This window comes from Olea europaea, unplaced genomic scaffold (assembly GCF_002742605.1).
Source record: "Olea europaea var. sylvestris unplaced genomic scaffold, O_europaea_v1 scaffold1137, whole genome shotgun sequence".
NCBI lineage: Eukaryota > Viridiplantae > Streptophyta > Magnoliopsida > Lamiales > Oleaceae > Olea > Olea europaea.
This window is the reverse complement of record NW_019228757.1, coordinates 127874-136483: the sequence shown is the minus strand read 5'-3', so window position 1 is coordinate 136483 and position 8610 is coordinate 127874. Positions and strand designations below refer to the sequence as shown.

At 37.8% G+C, this 8610-nt stretch overlaps 1 long non-coding RNA gene across 2 annotated transcripts; it reads left to right on the top strand.

The window, feature by feature from the left end:
* Positions 1-8014, top strand: LOC111373502. Of its 2 annotated transcripts, none has more exons than XR_002698954.1 (12): positions 1-234; positions 2968-3068; positions 3565-4268; positions 4373-4513; positions 4604-5185; positions 5311-5565; positions 5678-5749; positions 5866-5910; positions 6023-6103; positions 6200-6992; positions 7091-7180; positions 7722-8014. It is a non-coding gene; the product is annotated as an uncharacterized LOC111373502 (long non-coding RNA). The 2 variants fall into 2 exon arrangements; XR_002698953.1 differs by having other exon boundaries at positions 5308-5565.
* Positions 8015-8610: the final 596 nt, after the last annotated feature.

Sequence of the window (8610 nt, the reverse complement as noted above, 5' to 3'; positions counted from 1 at the left end):
ACCAGTGTTGAAACACATTTCTTTCTCTCACACATTCCCCTCTCTCACTGGATCTTCCCCTCTCTAGTACTTTCCCTTCTTTCATCGTCGACGAAGACCGAAAGCACTGCCCCGTGTCGTACGAACAGGCGAAAGGCGAGCCTCACCTCTGGCATTCGAATCGTCCAACGCCTAGCCATCGAGAAAGTCCTCAATCACTTCACCGTCGACGAAAACCGTCACTAATTTGTTCAGGTAGGTGTTTTCTTCATTTTTTGCATTTTTTTTTGAAGAAGAGGAAATTTTTGTACGTTCTTTGTACAGTGTCGACCAGCGAAGCCACATTTGGGCAAGGGTGGTCAGTGACCACACAAATTTTGAGATTTTAAATTAAATTAAATTAAATTAAATTAATTTAATTTAATTTAATTTTAGTTATTTTTTATTTTTATTTTTTGCAACCAGTAAGGCAACTTATGATGCCAACTTGTTGCATTAGTTGAGCTCAGTATTTATTTCGATGGCATAAAATAGTCACAATGATGGTCCATGGCTGCGAGTTAAGTCAGTTGACCCAATTGATTGAACTATTGGACAATTTGACTTAGTGGTAGTCTGAAAAGTGATTATAACAACTCTGGCAATTGAAATGTCATTTGCATAGGCAACATTTTTCTTGCTAACGATATCAAAGGATCTGTTTATGCTTTTACTTGAGGGTTGAGTTACCTTGAAGTTTCAATTAAAATCTTTATTTCTGGTTGCTCTTAGAGCAGGTTGATTGTGGAATGTTAGGAGTTAGTTGATATGTTTTAGCGTGTTAAAATAAGAATTCGTTAATAGAAAAAAGATGAGTACAAGAGGGGGTGAGGTTTTACCAACTCTATGTTATCAGCATGTTGAAATATGGATCTGTATTTTGAAATTGGAAATTAATATGGACACAAGTATAAGGTTGCATTAGAGTTATAGTTATGGGGAATTCATTTAAAAACTTGTCTAACTTTTTTAAGAATTATTATATTATTGTGTGAGGATTAGGGAACCTTCTTCCATAGGAATTCAAGGTAATCCACCTTCCAAAATAGTGGGAGAAAATATTAAGATTATCAGTGGGATCAATGAAAATGAAAAACGTTCAATGTGAGTGCCCAATATTATGCTGACATTCAACTGAGCAATAGATATGCTACTGATTATGACATCCACAGTCTGTAGATTTTCTAATGTATCATCTTGTTCAATTGATTTTACTACATAATAGCACAAGTAATCCACGAGAAAGTGGGATAAAATAAATTAGGGAAGTTAGATTTATTCGTTTTTTCCTTATTCTAATTTGAAGTGAAATAGATTTGTTCGCTTTTTCCTTTTTCTAATTTGAAATGGAACTTTAAGAAGGAAATAATGTATTCATAACATCCACCTCCTTGAGGTTTTGTTCAATATACAAGAAGACCCTTTGTGGCTCTACCTATTACTATTCACTCAAATTGACCTCTATATAACAAATGTCCCTTATGTTAACAAATGCTAGTATGATGTCATCTAGGAATGTTAGCACAAAATAGGCTTGAAAATATAATAATACCCTTGCATTTATTTATGTTAATTGAAAGCATTGAATTTTGGAAATTGTACAGAGCAATTTTGTATAGGGGTTTTACCGACCCCTCACTGTAGGGGTCAGTCCCACATGAAAAAAAATACGCCGGGGCCTGCATTGTGCGTAATCTGGCAGTGGTCTGTACTTTCACGCTTGCTCTTTGATAGAAGATAGAATGAACACTTTTTCACCTTTACATATCTTTGTTTGAAGTGCTTTTAGGAAATGATTATACTTGTGGTCACTCAATAACCTGCTTGGGAAATTTTGGATTAATTGAGACTTTAGAGTTGAATGTATTAATGGCCAACTATATTCCAATTTTCTGTTGAATCAGTAGACAACTTTTGATATGCTTTTCATAATAAATGAGGGCTTTTGTTTAATGGGATTTGGGCATTTTTCTTTTTCCAACATGATCTTGATCTCAATAAATTGGGTTTTGACAAAGCTTCGAAATGTGGTGTCCAAAAATGTAGGATTTATAATGCTTACTTTATCAATAGTTGTTGTGAACACCATAGTGTAATCCGATGATATGTTGACAAAGATTTGTTGTTGTGGTTTTATATGCTCACCTCTCGACAGTTGTGATGATTTCTGGTATAAAATGGTGGTTGTGGCAATAACAAGACAGTTTAAGTTACAATTTTAAATAAAGTATACACACCTTATCATAATTTCATATCATCAATTACCAAAAACATGCGTGGTTATTGTTGCTGGGCATTTGTTTGTATTGGACAAAAGACATGCATATCGAAAAATTTTGTGCTTGTGCAATTTTGGGTCCCTCTTATGAAATTTAATTTTCATGGAATTTCAATGGATAACTTTATACATACGTGGTAATTTTTGGTGCAACCAATTCCTGCGACTTCAAAAGTTGATTTTCTATTGTACGTTATAAAGATGATTTGTTTTTTTATGATTTCATTTGGTTGAATATAAACTATCTCATGGTGGGATTTGGTTGCTTAATTTGATGGGATGCCTATGATGAATTAATAGTTATTTCTTTCATGTCATTGATTTCTTAAGTATTGTTGAGCTAAATGAGGTGTCTAAAATAGTGTCATTGATTGTTTTAAGTATTCTTCAAATAGTTGAAGTGTATGATATTGTGTCCTACGTACTGTGACCACTAAAATTGTTTCGTTGAAATCACTTGTACACATGTCCTTAACTGTCTCATATTAAGTCTCCATTTATGGTCACTCATTTTAATTTGTTTCCTATTTTTGAGAATAAGTACGCTAACTTGAATGGCTACAAATCCATAGGTCCTTTTGATTTTTTTCGTATCTTCTACTTCTATGTTAATAATGATCATCATAGTGTTGCTGACATTTCTCAACCCTCTTGCATGTGAATAATGTTAGGGGAACAATTATTGACGTGTGTTTCTAATTTCGGTGGTGTGCTCATCATCCGGACACATTGATAGCCATTCTATTCCAAGCCTCCCATTTGTATATACCAGGTGAGGATTATAACACTTTCTTTCATTTTAAAGTGGGTTAGACATATGGTATGTTTTTACATGTAACTTACATTACAACTTATGCTTGTATGGTGACATATGCATAAATACGATTGGCTATCTTTTCAGTTTCTAGCATGCATGTGTGCCTTCACACATCCTTCGTTTTTACTTCTCAAACATACTTCTATATGGCAGTACATGATATGTTGAACTTGCACCCCTTAGCACGCATACTAACTCCCAGTGAACTGTTGACCCAGACACTTGACCTTCTATTTTTCTCGACAGTTACCCTATCATCCCTGTTTAGACATCAACCATCGGTATTGATAGATCTCCACAGATAGTCTGTCGATACCGACGTTTGAACTCTGTACTTCTCGACAGTTCACTATTTCCATGCATGATGTCGCTTCATTAAACTGTTAGAAATTATAAAATATTGTTTATATTTATAATCTAATCCCATGGGTTTTGTCAATGCACATTGCAGGACAGATGGAGTTTGAATTCCTGATTCCGGAAGATGCACGGTTGCGAGTCCACATTTCCCAACGAAGCAACCTGGAGTACGTGAAGAACGTGATGGACCATTTTGACGAGCGGCAACGTGAGGACTTTTGCAACTCCTTCCTCAAGCATCTAGCTGAGATTTTAGACATTCAATTCTCTGCCCAGCTAATCCAGAAGCTAGTGTTCAGAAGCGTCCGCACTGAAAAAGGTCAATGAGCTTTGGTTCAATGTATAAAGCCACCTGATGAGATTCGGTCTACAAGAGTATGCTCTTGTGACAGGGTTAAGATGTTGTCTATTCCTGGAGGGTGATGATTTCAATCGATTGATTGAGATGAGGAGGTTGAAAGAGAGATACTTTAAGTCCAATGACAAGATTTCATTGGCACAACTACAGTACTGTTGCCCGACCGTCGACGATCCAAGCTGATCGCTACAAACTAGGGTTGGTTCTAATTGTCAAGGGAGTTTTCAATGCTCCACATAATAAGGTCGGTATCCATTTGCCGACATTATCCATTGTCGATGACTTGGACTTTTTTTTGCCTACCCTTGGGATAGAGTTGGATATAGGCGTTTGTTACACGGATTCGAGGTAGCTTCGCAAGAAAATTTCAAAAGGCCAAGAGGAGGAAGAATAAGGAGATTACTTACACGATTTACAGCTTTTCCATTGCCATGCAGGTACGCAAAGTTTGTAACATCATCCAAGCATGCATGATTTACCCCTCCGGCAGCATCGTACCTACAATCTTGCCAATTTGAATGTGTTTCTCTTGTTGCAACAGGTTTGGGCATACGAGGTAATTCAGGAGATTCGAAAATGCTTCGATCAGCGAGTCAGTGAACGAATGCCACAACTTCTTCGCTGGTCCTCATGAAAATAGCCACAGTGCCGTACATTGGATGCATTTTTCAAGAATGTACAGGTATAAATAGAACATGTGTTCATTTCCTTTTTAACGTATCGTGACAATCTCTTACATTCTCATGTGATTATCATAACCTTATATTTGCAGTTACATGTGTACGTTGCACTTCGCCCCACCCATGCATACGTCGAACAGCCCTATTTTTCCACTCTCGTGCCATATGACGATCCCCAGGTGCCCGTACTCGATGACATTATCAGGACTGTTCTTGCGCCGTAGTTTAATTCATTGCACATCGGTAGTGGAGTTGGTGGACAGTCGAGAAGGCAAGATTCGGACGACGGAGTGTCTAGTGGAGGAAATGGTGAGGATGAGACATCCGGAGATGATGACGGCGATGGAAAGTCAGGAAGTGATCGCGATGGCTACGATAGTGAAGATACTGGTAAGTCTTTCACACCTCCGACGGCATTGGTTTCTTCTCCAGTGCGAGGGGCTATGACACAGACACGACCAGTTGGAACATCTGGATCAAGCTTGACCAGAGGGGAAGTGGAGAAGCTGCTATTAGACCAAAGAATCCTCTTTGAAATGTGACTCCAAACCGTGAAGCTCGAAATTCAACAGCACGTGACGTCTGAATGTACAAGACTCCGAGAGTTCATTGCTGCCCTGGTGGCCCCACCACTCTAGGCGTAACGGGCGCCAATGTTGAGGCCTGTGTTTCAGGTAGTTTACCACAAAGTATGAATCTTACGTGTATAAACGTTTTGCTTATTGAACTTGACCATGGTCCAACCATGCCCAACGTACCTATTTTTCACATTTTGTTTCATGTTACAATTGGGAAGTAGACGTACATGGACGAGGCATGAAGCCATGCCCCGATGAGCATGACATGGCAGTAGACACAGGACGTTCACAGCTTCTAGGCATGTGGATTATTCACGAGCAAATCGAAACTTGTTATTCCCTAGACCTTGTATGATACTTGAGTTGGCAGATGTAATGTACTCTCACTATGTCACTGTTGTTTTCCACGGACGGAGCATACAGTGCACCATGCCCGAACGAGGAGGAGCTGCCTGTAGGAATTGAACATTTGCCAGGTATTGTGGGTAATTCATGCGCAAATCGAAACATGTTATTTCATGGACTTTGCATGTTGCGAAACTTGACATAACAAATTTACTCACACTATTTTACTGTTGTTTTCAACAGACGAACCTGACATTGCACCATGCCCGAACGATGATCACGAGCCGTTGCCCACTCCAATTGATGATCCGCAAGGTATTGCGTCCATTACGAGCACTTTTTACAATTTTATGTCATGACATTTGCTTTTTTTGCGAATTCGTGAAATAGCAACAACTTATTTTCATGATATGATTCTCGTATTGAATTAGATGGAGGATGAAACCAGCCGCTTATGGCCGTGCCTGATTTGAACTGTATGTGGTAGTTCACCAAATTTTTGCATTTTCTTTCGTAGTATGCTCTCTTATTATATGCGAACAAGTGACGTGGAATGCTATGCATTTACGTGTGTCTTGTATTAATTAGATGGAGCTGCCACGGAGCCCTCACATGTGGCTGAGGTTAGCGATACAGAGTTGGACGGTTGCAACGTGACGGATGGCGTAGGTAAGTTCATTGCATGCGTTACTAGTGCGTATGATACGTATGCTTAGTGGAAGGCATTTCGAGTAACTCACTTGGCCCATTCCATTTTTTCGTAAGTGTTGTCGCTGAGGTACCTATTCCCATCCCTGTACCAGAAGCATGAGGCAGAGTTACTATGACGAGACGGCGCTCTGCCCAGCTGCGACGTTCCGCTCCTGCTACGAGGACTCCATACACGAGGGGGAGGGGAAGAGAATAAAGAAGTAATTGTGAATGAAGTGTCGGGATGGCAGGACGATGGTGTTGTTTTTTGTTTTACCTTGTCATTGGAGGCATGGAGGTGGTGAACAATGTTGAGGAGAACAATTATTCACTTGTTTTTACGTTTTCGTTTAAAATTACGTTTGAATTACTCTTGGCGTGTGTGTTGATACTTTGACATGGGCTTAACATTTTGCGTTGTCCGTGTATTATGTCGTGTCCGTGTCTAATTTTGATGACATTTTGTTCTATTGCTACATGTCAGATAACTTAACCATGTGTTATATTACGTGAACCTTATGAACGTAGTTAACATGATAAGCGTTGTTTGTCACACTCATACATTAACTTGCTTGATAATTTTCCACTTGCAATGTTCAATCTCGTCCGTTCCCATCTATTGTACTTCCTCTTTCCTTTTTTTGGCTTTTCAAATACGTTATCTGCATTCTTCTAATACTGTATTATCGTTGCAGTTAGCTTTTTAAATATGATCTTTGCATTCTTCTAATTTTTAAAGATGTCCAACTTTTGATTTTATTTATATTTGATTTGTCATCAACATGCAATTAATTGTTTTCCTTAAGTGCTCTTCAGCTTCGAAGGATTTCTTCCCAACATTGTAATACTAACTGACAACATGTTTGCGGTACGATTGAGCTATTTGTAATGCTAATTTTGGTTTAAAGAAAAATGTTATCTATTATTTTAACACACGATGCACATTTCTCTTTGATTTTCCCCTAGGAAATGACATGTACACCTAAAAGTTCTGCAATTGCGGCAAATTTGATACTTCATTTATGCCATTTCATTGGAGGATGACAGCTTATCAAGGTAACCCATTTTATATTGAACACTCTTTCATACTGGATTTTCTGTATTAAACGTACTTGTACTATACTCAAAAAATCGAAAATGTCATTATAATGTTTACATTGTGAAAAAAACCTGACAACTTGTTGCAATCTAAATGTATGGCTTATTGTTGCAATATATATTCAGCGAACGCTTAGGATCACATACAATTCAAATATCATTTTTCATAATTTGTCAGTTATGACATATTTTTGCAACCCAACCCTTTAAGGCAAGTTAGGATCATATGCAATTCAAAGATAAGAACATCTTAGTATTTGTAATTTGCGGCATATTTCTACTACGTTAATGTACCATAAGCTCAGGATCACATGCAATTCAAAGATATGGTTCGTCATACTTATAATTTATGGCAAGTGTGGGCAGTCTAAGGGGTCCAACTGTGTCACATTAGGTAGCCGTCATTGTCACGTGTCATTTCCTATAAGAGTAGGATCACATGCAATTCAAAGATAATTTTGTTTCAAATTTATAATTGAGGGCATATTTTTTAACATAGGTTGTAGAGATATGAGCTCGTATAGGCGATGGTCGGGTACGCGAAATGAGGCTTTGGTGCACTTCCATGAGATGTGATGAACAGTGAGAAAGCGTGGAACATCTTGTACGGGCATATATTATGTCAACAATCCGCAGGGATGAATTGGTTATTTTTCTATTTTATGTAATATTATCGTCTAGTTCAAACGATGACATTGCATTTATTCAAAACTGTTAAGTTTATTTGAAATTTATGTACAACAACCCTCCGTTTACAATGAAGCCACTTGGCTCGCACTACTACGGCATACGTCTGGACGAATTAAAATTTCTTGTTTGTATTTGTAACGTGCATATGCCTTCGTAATACGAAAACATGGTTAACATGATAAGCCAATAAAAGTGCCCAAAGCATGACAACCGTGATACAAGTAGTTGACAACGGAGTTAATGTCTATTTTGTTTTTGTTTCATTCGTCATGTAACATGTGCGTGAAGATGATGCCCCATTATTGTGAGACACTACCATTACAATCATGGTACAACTACTATATTTTTTTTTATTACAACATTTGAGTTGCAGGAATTTAGATTTAGTGAATTGTGTAAAGAGAATAAAGAGTCTTAAAAGTCCTACTAATTATAGGGAAATGGGGGATAAGGGTACTCTAAATTTATTAAACTATCATACCAATTGCTTTTCAAATGTATAAGGAGATTGGACTTGGTGGTTGGGTAGATGATGACCATAATTACTTCCCCCATTCAAGTTGCTTCCCCCATTCAAGTTGCTTTTAAATACAATGTGAGTTCATTGTCATTCCTAGACAACTTAGTCGAATAGCATTGTGAGAATTTCTGCTTCTCACAAACACATTTTGTTTCATCAATAATTTACTACATCAACA